This window comes from Patagioenas fasciata, chromosome 8 (genome assembly GCF_037038585.1).
Source record: "Patagioenas fasciata isolate bPatFas1 chromosome 8, bPatFas1.hap1, whole genome shotgun sequence".
NCBI classification, from domain to species: domain Eukaryota; kingdom Metazoa; phylum Chordata; class Aves; order Columbiformes; family Columbidae; genus Patagioenas; species Patagioenas fasciata.
In genome coordinates, this window is record NC_092527.1 from 10,274,402 (window position 1) to 10,286,522 (window position 12,121).

Sequence of the window (12,121 nt, forward strand, 5' to 3'; positions counted from 1 at the left end):
AAAGAATAAAAAGTAAAAAAGCTGCCTTGATAGTACTTTAAAGGAGAAAATACATCTTATCACGGCTCTTAAATCCTGCAGAATATGTGTAACAAGACAAAATGACAATAAAAACAACCAACCAAAAAAAAGTGAGGCAAATTGAAATTGGATAATGCTTTTAATAGTAAGAATGATAAACTTCTGAAATAAGAAAAGAAATGGCAGGTTCCCTGTTCCTAATATCTTCAAATGATCAGATACCCATCTGTCAACAGTGCTTTTCTCAAACGTGATGAAGGATCACGAGGTGACACGGTGGCCTGCATTCCCAGGGGGCTGCAAAATTGTCTAAGGGTGCTGACATTAGAGGCGACTTCAGCAGTTTATAGCCAGCAATGGGAACTTCCTTGTTGATGTCACATCTACAATTCATACTGTGGACAGCAGGAAAAAACCAAAGTAGGTAAAACTCTTCTCTCCTTAACTCCAGTGCCACAAGAGTTTCTCAGTGCGCTTTCCAAACCACTGCTACATCCACTGCCCACGGCTTTGCTCGGAAAGCTCATTTGCTATTCTGAGACTGTAAGTTCACATTAAGCTTCTTCAAAATGTGTATCACAGGTGAAGTCTATGAGCTTTTAAAAAAACAATAATCACACTATTACAATACTCTCTGGCTTATATTGCAAATGTGTTTCCCTACCCTCAATTTTCTTTCATCATAAACAAATGTCAAGTTTTGCATATTACTGCTCTGGATATTCTCTTTTATGATGGCCAAGACCAAAGCTGTCTCAAACTAGTCAATCATCACAGAATTCTTATTATTCTTTCTTACTTTTCCCCACAAACACACATCAGTACAACAGAACTAATGTTATGAACTTGGATAACAGAACTTGACTTGAGAGCTTGTTGTAGTGAAAGAAATGCCTTTTTTTCAACACAGCATTTGCAACAACTACTGTATAAAAGAAAGTTCAATTGCATAATTGTGGTGATCATGATTTAGAAGGATTTCTTTGCCCTCCCAGAGGCATCCACAAGGTTAGGTAAAACCAGAGAGAGAAATTGCCTAAATGCACAGAAACAGTAACTGATTAAAGAGTTTTTTGAAAATCTCACCCAAATTCAGATGAAACTACCCAGGTATTAGATAAGACCACGTGTCTGAAAGAGTAAAGATGAGTTTATTTCCTGCTTGTTTTTCAGCTCATGTTAATTATTGAGATTCTGCATGAGGTGACTGCATTTTGGACCTCCATGGGAGCTGGAGGAGGCAGGTCCCCCCCGCAGCAAATGACGGTGCTCTGCCAGCTGAGAATATCACAGCGTTCCCCAGGGAGCAGTGAGGCATCATCTTCCCCCATCACAGTGGGAGTCTTGCTATCTCTTTTTCTTGGAAAATGGTAGCGAGGCAGCCCTTGCACTGCAAAGAGCTCTCGGTTTTTGCTGATGTTTACAAATCACTTTATGCCAGACAAGGATAAGAATGTTATATTGTCCAAACAGATGCGTTATTCTTTAATGTTGCTCACAGCAGTAAGTACAGCTAAAGCACACAGCCTGGAAAGCTGGTACTCTCAATTCCAGCGATGCAGACCAACCAAGCAACCAGCCACCTGCTCTGCACCTGTTTGGGAGAAGCCTTCAAGGGCAGTCCCACATACAAGCAAATCCAGACTAGACCAGACACAGGGGGAAGCAGTCTTGGAGAACAGAGACAAACCTTACAACAAATCAATTATAAATATCTTGCCAAGCAGAGAAGTGAAGGCATTGTGGTTGACATTTTGCTTGGCTTTTTGGGAGGACTGTAGGAGCCAGAGCATGGTGCACCCAAATTCACCTCTCCCACACACCACGGGAGAGCCTGACTCTGCTGTGACACTGCAACACTCAGCACCGTTCTTCACCTTATTTTCTTCATTGCTTTCTCCTCTGGCCATTGTCTCTTTTCTTACACAGTTATGCACTTCTATCTTCTTCTTGATCACTAGTTCCCAGACTTGCAAAGGCCTCTGGACACGTGCCTTTCCTCCTCTCTCTTCTGTCTTATTTACTGAAGCCTCATACTTTATTCTCTCTGCTCTCCTCAGTGATTTCTTCCCTCCTCATGCAATCAAAGGGTTTTCACGCTGCCTGATCCGAGTTCTTAAAAAGATCAAAAATAAGGATGCACATTTATTTATTTACAACTTTTTGTGCATGTGATTGAAATTTATATTAAACCACAGGCAAATGAGACAAGTATAATAACAGCATCTCCATTCAACAAAATGTCTGTTTGTCTTCATATACAAAGAAACACAAGATTTGTAAAAAGCAGTACTTTCAAAGCATAGCTCAGTGTTTTTCTTAAGTTGTGTTTAATTTGATGACTTTGATTCTAAATTGCTTTACGTTACTTTCCTTTTTAACCATTGTCATTATTTTACCATTATGAGGTAATCCTCACTCCTTTATCACTCTGGGAATCATTTGATTCAAGTCTAACTTGTCAAATTAAGCATAAGCCTGTTAGAAAAACACAGAATTGCTTTAGATTAGTTTGGTTCTTTCCATTACAGGAAGAAAAAAAAAAAAAGGAAAAGGAATAGAAGTTTCTCATTCCCTGTGTGTTTTGGGTGCTTAGCAAAATCATGACCTGATCTGAAATTAAAACAAAAGAAAACAATACAAGTTTCTTAGCTGTCAGCAGTTCCTGCTCTCAGATCATTAGCAGCACTGTTCTCCTCTCATGAGTCCCAAGTCACAGCCCACAGGACACACTGTCCCCTCAGGGATTAAAAACAGGACACTGGTCACCCCAGGAAAATGGCCGCTGTGCATGGGCACCTCAGGCAAACAGCCACCTCATGGCCACCACACACAAAGAGCCTCAGGCAAACGGTCGCCTGGGACAAATGGCCACCACACATGGGGAGCCTCAGGCAATTATTTGCCTCAGGTAAACGGCCACCACACAGGAGGCTCAGCAAGCAAATGGCTGCCCCAGGTGAACAGCCGCCATGTGTGGGGCATCAACGCCAATGGCCACCTCAGACAAATGGCGGCTGCATGCACTCCTGCCTGGTGCACCCTGCAGAGCCAAGGGCTGCAGGACACACTGCAATCAGCCAGCCCAAAAGAGAGAAGTTGTCCTTTCACACCCCCAAAGCAGCACTCAGAGTCCCCGGCTGGTGCAGCAGTCCCCAGGGAGCTGTGGGTGGCCACCTCTCCCCCACCGCAGGGCCGCCACGGTGACCAGGCAGCTCTGGGCTCGCTCCCCTGCAGACGTGCTACCCACGAGTGACTAGCGTGACCCCTCCACAGCTGGGCTGTGGGATGAGGTTTATTTGGGGCAAAAGGGTGACAGCGGTCCCCCGCGCACAGGCTCTCCATCACATTCTCAGCTGTGGGGGCGCAGCATGTTTCCTCCCCTTCCTCCCGACCGCCCCAAGGCATCCATCACCAGCGAGCTCACAGCGAGCCAGCCCTGTCCAGGAACCGTGCTCGGGAAGTTTGCAGTGTGAAATTGGAAATAGAGAAATAAATTATGGAGGCAAACTCTGCTCCCAGAGGCTAAACCCATTGCTGCAGCGATCGTGGAGAAATGCAACCCACATCTGAGAGGAGGATGGAAGAGGAGCTGTGCTGTGGATTTCCACAGCCGCTCAATGTAACTGGCTGTGAGCAGCACATCTGCCAGGCTGGAGGATGGCGGGGGGGAGCGAGTGGGAAATCACATTCCCTTCTCAGGCCATTTTAGTTAATACCTGCTGCGACCATGCATTTGCTCATAAAAACAATCTCTGCATCAAATATTAAAGCATTTCCAGGGAAATCTTTAAGCTCTATACTTACTGCACTCAATCTTTTTTCTTCATCCCATCAGTTCTTGTTAAATAATTAAAAACAGGTAAAAAATGATCTTTCACATTAATACAATGCCTACTCCTGTTAAAAGAGCAGCTCCATCTGATGTCTACCACTTAGGACCCAGAGATGCATGGTGCTGATTTACCCTTTATACTGAAATTTTGAGCTAAAGGGCACTTCTTCTCCCCTGAGGACAACTGAAACTTTCCACCCAAGCATCCTCACAAAAGGCTTGACACCCCAGAGACTGGCTCACAGAGAGATTTGGGCACCACAGCTTCAGGTCTGAGGCACAGCTGGCTTCTAAGGTTTCAGCGACTGGCACTGTCACCCCTTTTGCAGCTCTGCATATCCACGTGGGCCTCCAGCCACCTCCCTCCTTTCAGCACCACCAAAGCCCCTCTCCCAGCTTTCTGCATACCCCTAGTAGGGTGTCAAGTCAGCAGCTCAAGACCATGTGTTCCTCCAAGACCCTGCACCAACCCTTGGGACAGCTTTCATCAGCTACTCCTGCTGCCTCTCCCAGGCATTTTCTGTTCTCGAGCTTCCCTTTTTACCTTGGCAGCTTCCCCAGGCCTGTTGCCATGGAAATCCCCAATTACAAACCCTCTTTGGCCTCTCTGAGCCCCAGGAACTGGTCCTTGGAAGCTTCCTCCTTCTTCTAGCAAGAGCCTCTCCAGGGTTGTGTCCCCAAATGTTAAAGAGGGACCTCGCTGGCTCCCTGTGGATCAGCCCTCTGGGTTCCAGCTCTGTCTGAATCACTCTCCGTGCTGCCACGAGACAAACCCCACAGCACCAGACAATCACTGACCATCACTGTATGCCACAGCAAATAACTCATAATTTATGCTTATGGAAGAGCTGAAAGGTGGTTCAAAGCCTTGAACACATCAGTGGATAAAAAAAGAAAAATTCAGAACCACTTTGGCTCTCCAATTTGCCAGTGCTCAGCAGATAATGTTTAGAGTGCTCTGCTTCATAGGGTAACAATGAATTAACTTAGAACTACCACAATGAAGCAGAGGAGATTTCCAAAAAGAAAAGGAAATGCCAACTGACATATGCCATTGAAAATCTTCCCCATCGATCTGTATTTTGCCTTTGTACACATTTAATATTGTGGTTGGTGAATTTTGTAAGAAGTATTTGTACTTAAATTAGGTTAAATAAGTTGATGCGCAGGAATATACCTATATTTTTCAGCTTAAGTGCAAATAATATTTTTTCATTTCTTTATTAAAATGAAATAGAATGGAAGAAAATGTTATTTTCAAGACAATAATGCTAATGCCACGCTCCAAGCAGAACGATACATAATGCAATAGGAAAGAAAATAAGTGATTCATATGTATCCACCACAATTCACCAACGGGCTTTTGGGTTTTTTTCAAACCAATATAGTGTCTAATGGGCACAATAACTGACATACGAACAAAAAGCCATTTTCACTTCCAATACACTTTACAGTGATGCTTTTGCAATTTAAGCACCATTCTTAATCCATTTTCACAGGCCTTTACCTTAATGCAACAAAATCAAAGTGACCTTAGGGACATCTTCTCCTCTCTGTCACAGACAATACAGGCAAACTATGTGAACTCCAAAACACGAAAATTGTTGCTCTTAAATGGAACGGTCTCAATCAGAGCACAGACACACTTTACAGCCACTGAAGCATAACTATGTATTTACTTTCCCAGTGGTGTAATTTGTTACACTGCGATGGGTGCTGAAACTAAGGTTTACAAAATCATATTACAATTATTTAACGCAGTTCAATTTGCAAAACCCTTTCTGGCAATTGGCTAATAATAATTGACTCAATCTGAATGAGGCATTCTCAATAAGCACTGGATTATTTTTTTCAATTACATTGCAGTTAACAGCAAATTTCTTACCTCTGAATGACTCTACTTGAACTTACTTAAAAATGATCACCTTTGCAGTTTACAAAACAACACGTTAGCTTTTCTTTCTCTTTCAGTAAAACACAGCAATTTCCAATGTGACATAATAATAAAGAAATCTAATAGGCAACCAAATATGAGACACTCTCAAGGAGAAGTAGTTCTTAAAATTTTCTTCAAACAACTGCCATTGAAAAAGCAATGTTATAGTCAATCATGCAAAGAGCAACATGCAGAAAAGAACCTGTACGCTTTCTTTCAATTAAAATTGCGTATTTCAGTCATACAAAAGAACACATGAGTTTTCACTCACCATAGGAAAAAAAGAGGAAGAAGGGAATGTAGAAAAAACCCAAACTATTAAACATTTCAGAAAGAGTCATTACAGAAACGTTATTTCAATTTTTGTTTTCTATAAAATTATGCGGTTATGTTTTTGTAACTACTACAAAACTGAAACAAGAAACATTTTATCCAAAAATCATCTATTTTCTCCAATATTATTTTAGTAGAAAAATCTAAAGAAGCTATTTCAGTTTAACCTATTTTCTGGAGGTTTGTTACCTGGTATTAAAAATATATATATAATCTCATTCAAAAGCTATGTTTAAAAGACAGATGGTTTTCATCTCTAAAGATAACCTCCATACAATTTTTTGCTTTTCACATGATGTCCCTTTGAAAGAACAGAGGCAGAGCTCAAGAGCTTCACACTCCTATCTTGGAATAATTAAGTAATTATTGTGACCCAGCAGTTTCCTGGGAAACAGGAATTGGTTTGTGAGCTTCGATTAAGAAAGCATGGGAGACAGGACTGCTGTTTACATCCCTCTCTCTTCCAGGACTGGTATATATACATTTCAGTAAAGGACATCACACTTGCCCTACCATATTGCATCGCTGATCTCCCCTTCCCTGCAAAACCCTACATCAGTGCTGTGGTGTGGCAGAAAGGAGAGACAGGCACCAAATCATGGCACATTTCAGGAGAATGGTTCAAAGTGTACAAGCTCATCCCGTTTCTGCTTTTGGGAGAAGACCCAGGCAGCCAGTGAACGTTGTCCCTCTGACCTCAGAGGAAGGAGGATCATTCCCACAATCAGGATCTGGGCATTAAAAATGAGAAAAATCAATGTGCTACCAGTGAGCAATGCCATCTCTACACCTTTGTCTGGGTGGTTTTCTGCCATTTGTCACACTGAAGTCATTAGCAAGTTGAAATAAGAGATGGCAGATAAGTGGGCCTTAAAAGATCCTTTAATTTGATCTTTGGTCAATGTTCCAGCACAGGTTATCAAACAGGTCGGGTGATTTTCATGGACAAAGCGTCTGCATGGTGATAAGCACTGTGATGGAAATAGAGACACAGAAAAAATATCATTCTCTTGTCACCCTGGATAATGTTAGAGACATCCTTGTGTAGTTTTACTGTCACGGGATAAGTGATAAATTATGTATATGGCACAACATCATGCTGATTTTGGGGAGGGCACTGTGAAGGTGAAATGCATACCTTCTGCTCATGAATGTCAATCTAACCAAACTCTGGGAAGCAGATACCGCTGTCAGACTGCTACAGAACAAAAAGGACAGCAGAGAGGTTGTCTGGGTGCCTGCCACAGATGAGGACTGAACAGAAATGTCACTGTTAGAAAAAACAACTACTGGAAATCCCCCAAAAAAACACTTTGGGGGATGATATAGTTGATTTTAAAAGCTTCCTTCAAGGGTGGGGCACGTCAAATTCTCTAAGTATTGGGAACAAGAAAGAAATAATCACTAGGTAGACCCTGATGCCAAATAATGAGGTTAAAAATCAGTAATGGAAAATAAACTGTTGGATCTGTCTTCGCAAATCTACTATCTGGATATTCTGCCTTTTCTAGATTTTTCCAGCTCAAGGGCTTGACACACATCCTCAAACCAGTACAATGCTCTATCTCCTCCTTTCTTGGTAGACACTGGTTGTATTTCACACACACTGGAACATGACTAACACTTCTGCAGTTGTGCAAAAGGTAAGTAATTAGCAAATACTCACGATGCAAAATAGAAAGCACATATAAGCAGCTCTCTCCAGACGTTTATCTTCTGACATATGGATGCATAAATAGATGCACACACCTTTCCCCCAGATATCAAGAAGCAGTAAGTCTCTACCATATTTTTGGAAGTATGTGTGTTCTTTGATTTGATTCTAGTTCCAAGATCATTTCTCACGTACCAGTAACTGTCACTGTAAGACATGACAGTAAATCAGTCTGGCCCTTCCAATATTTTTAAGCAACTTTATGCATTCTTTGCTGAGAAGTCACACATTTCATCACAGAGAAGGTGCTGACAGACCACAGGAATGCAGGTGCTGATACCTGGTTTTGCCACAGAGAACACAAGTGTCAACCCCACCACACCAACAGCACACCCGTGCCACCCCAGGTACCTGTTGCCTGTGATCAGCAGCCGTAGGAGAAACCCAAAAGTCAACTCTGGATGTGCCTGTGGGTCACATCCAGCAGCCTGCGAGTTTATGGACCATATGGGACCAATATACAGAGCTTTACAACTTAATATCACCTTGATTATACTACTCGAAAATAGACAACCAAGGACTAAAACTAGAAGAAACATTTATGTTAGAAGGAAAAGGAACCAAAGACAAAGAGGGGATATCATAGAATGACAGCTCTAGAGTGTCTGTGAAATACGCTTGGGAGTTGGGCTTGATTTTATCTTTTGACATTAACAGGAACTGCTGGCATCATTTGATTCTATATTCTGTGCAATCAAACATGTAATTGTTGTATATATGATGCCAGATATCCCTTAAGAGCCTCATCTGACATGTGTCACTCATATGTAAGAATTTTATAAAGGCACTGCATACTGAGCTGTACAAACAGACCCACGAATGCATTATCATTGGCAAAAGGTCAGTTTTTTCTTCTTTTTATTCCCTATGCTATTTCTGAAAGAGCAGAACAACCACTTCACTAATGTGTCAAGACTTGTTCTGCATCTCTGTGTTGCTATCATAGAAAACATTTTATTTACCCTTTGCTCTAAACAAAAATATTTTACCCCTGACTCAGGAAATGCTGATTCCATGGGGCACAGACAGTCTGCAAATGGCTCCACGGTCCTTCAAACACAACAGCAGTTCTAAAATCACCTCCTTAAAACACCCTATCAGCTTTGATTCTGTCGTGCAATGTACCAAACAAGACATATCCAGAGTGAAAAAATCCAGCATCTGATTGTTCACTGAACAACAAAACCATTATAGTTCATGGCAGAAGAAAAGGAAAACCATTACAGTTCATAGGAGAAGAAACAGTGTTGGTCCATGTTACAAACTGATCTGCTCGCAAGAAAGCAGTCATGAAAGACTGAACAGTAGAATGGGAGCTCTACCTAAACATACCTAGAAATATCTTTTTATTTGTGATATCAAAGACACTGAATATAAAACCTGATCAATGAGAGAAATCTTTGTTTCTTCCATCATAAGAACATTTATTTCCATTAGAAGAAGAAAAAAAAAAAAACACAGCTTGAAAACAACTGCCTTCCAATGGACCTCTGAGATTTAAATAACTTTGTATTGCCTGAGCTTTGTGCACCTTCATTACAGTCCTTTACAAGACTGAAAGAATGTTAGTATTCTAGTACTTCATTGGTTCGGAGTAGAAATGAAATAAAAATATTTAAATCCTCAAGCAAAAGTTTGCATCTGGTGAGAAGGACAGTGGCTTGCTTGCTTGTTTGGAGCATGCTGTTAAAGAAAGATGCAGTATCTGTTACCACCATGAGGAAGGAATAATTGTATCAGCTAACTTTTCATTTCTGTGAGCAGTATTTCTTTTAAACTGAGATTTTGTAGCACTTAATCATCTTTAATTCAGACAATTTACCAAAATTCAGGATCCTGACACTTGTTTTGATTAGGAGGAAGACATCATGATGGAGACAAGTAATTTTCAGCTGAAATCATGTTTACTTCCATAGGATGGCTGAAGTTCTGTTCCCATGATCACAGGATCAAACATCAGAGCCTGTCATTACTCACAGCTTGACACCTTGCCCAGCCCACAGACAGACAAAGCAGGCGACTCCTTCAGTGGCACAAACCCAATGACATGTCTCTCTAGCTTCTGCTCCCTATCACGCCCCAGTTTGGTGATGTACCTTGCTTTTCTCATGCATTATTTCAATACAAGCCTTCCCTTTCTCTTAGACTTGCTAACCTGAAAACAAAAGCTCTTTTGGATGGCAGAACTAAAACCTTGCACATCCACTTATCTTCTGCCACTCGTTTCACAAGGCATCTCCCATCGACACCAGTTGCTCACTCCAGCTTTATTGAGGTTTGTCTTAGCTCATCACGGGATCAAACAGTTCAAATTGTCTCCCAGAGCACGTTTTCAGTGTTCTACCTGGAACAGCCATCCCACAGATAAAAGATCCCAAGTGAGCAAGATTTCAGACAGAATATAGAAAAAGCTATCAGAGCACCACAAGAATAACAGTTCTGGAAAGGAAGACACTAACATACAGTTCACAAATGCAGGTAGGAAGTTCAGTCTGTTAACTGATTTTATTCAAAAGGTTTAAAAAAAAAAAAAAAAAGACTAATTTACTTGGGGCATGGAGGAAAAGTACAGTGAGAAAAGTAGGGTCAAATTGGTACTTGAGACGCTATGCTTTCCAGTCCTGTGTACACATGGAGAGGCTGAGTACATCTCCCACTCCTAACAAACATCCAGCCAGCCTTCAACACCTCCAGAAGAGAAGTCCAGTGCCTTTCTGAGGGATCTGTCCCCATTTTACATCACCTTTTCCTAACCTCTAACCCGAATTTCTTTCTTAAACATTACACTGATGTTTCACTGTTCTGTTCCAAGTATAAAAGGAGAGCAATTAGCTGGCAACCACTGTACAAAATCTGTTGCAAACAGGTGTCCTGTTACCCTGTCTGTTTTCTTTGATTTAAAACATAACCACTTCTTTCAACTTACATTCCATGCTTTCTAAACTCTGCCTTGAGCTACCTCCAATTTGGCCACATCCTTATTAAACAAAGAAATATGTTTTTGCAAGAACACAGTATTGCTGACATATATTCAGCTGTTGTCCACTGCAAGATCTCTTCCTGCTGTTCACACTGCCTGGGCAGCAAACATTCTCCATTTTTCATTCCAGCTTGTCCCTTATCTTCCCTAGGTAGACGACTTTGAAAAGCTGAACCTTGTCTTGTTGATTTAGTACTTCCTTTCAAATTAACAAGGCCCTTTTGAATTCCAGTTTTGTCTTCCATCATCTTTACAGCATAATAGCTCGATGTCCTCTGTGTGTTTGACCAATATAACCTCCATTTCATTACCTGAGTCTTTATTGAAAATACTGAATAGACGCAGGTGGGCTCAGCCCCGCTTTAAATGCCCTCTCACTCAGGCAGTGAACTACAACTAGTTTTGAGTGGTTTCCACTATTCTGTGCAGTGTCTTCACGCTGGACATATTTCCCTGTGTAGTATGTAAAGATACCATGAGAAAAAAGTCACAAACTTAAGAGAAGTCAAATTATATAGCCTCACTATGTATTGTGTCTATTATCCAGCCCAAGGAAGAAATCTGATGAGTCTAATGTGATTTGTTCTTCACAAACCCAAAGGTGGTTTTTTTTAATCACATCATCATCTCCAGCAGCGGATAAATTAGCTGTTTAATAATTTGTCCCAGAACCTTTCCTGGGGCCAAAGCTGGACTAACTGCTCCCAAATTTATCCAGACCAGTCCATTTTTTCTCCTTTTTTCCATGTGAAATCCTTAAGTGATAACTTCATGAAATTCAACCCATTCAAACCATTAATGTCCCAGAAAATTATCTGCATATAAAGAAAAATACTATTTATCTGAATGAACCCAAGAGTTTCACAAAGGACCATGGCTCTTCCAGTGAAACTGCCTGAAAACAGGCACAACTGGGACTGCTTATTTTAGTAAGAATATGAATCAGAGGGGACATGCTGGAAGGATACAAATGAGTGCACTGCATGAACAGGTTAAGCCAAATGCTCCAATTATTCCTCCTGTGTTGAAAAACAAGCAAGCAAGCAACAAAACCAAACAACACACTTTTAAATGATGAAGAACACCCCATGTCCTTCTCATTTTGAAAGGACAGTGTACAGACTTTGTAAGTGCTGCCAACAGTCAACAGTGTGGGAAAATGCCCAGCAGAGACAATCAGACATTTCTGCAGACAAAAGCCGGAAGCAAATGCCACCCCCTCCGCAGAGGATCAGCAAAGCACCAGTTTGCCTTCTTGAATCTAAACCAAGAGTACGGCCACAGGGAACTGCCACAGCCATT

General features: G+C 41.4%; 1 long non-coding RNA gene across 1 annotated transcript in view; it reads right to left on the reverse strand.

Annotated features, from left to right (window-relative positions):
- Positions 1-217: 217 nt before the first annotated feature.
- The window catches only part of LOC139828488 (uncharacterized), a 53,908-nt gene continuing 42,004 nt past the window's right edge, over positions 218-12,121 (reverse strand). The window contains exon 5 of the long non-coding RNA XR_011740164.1: positions 218-2,136. This is a non-coding gene — a long non-coding RNA (uncharacterized lncRNA). The remainder of the gene's footprint in view (positions 2,137-12,121) is intronic.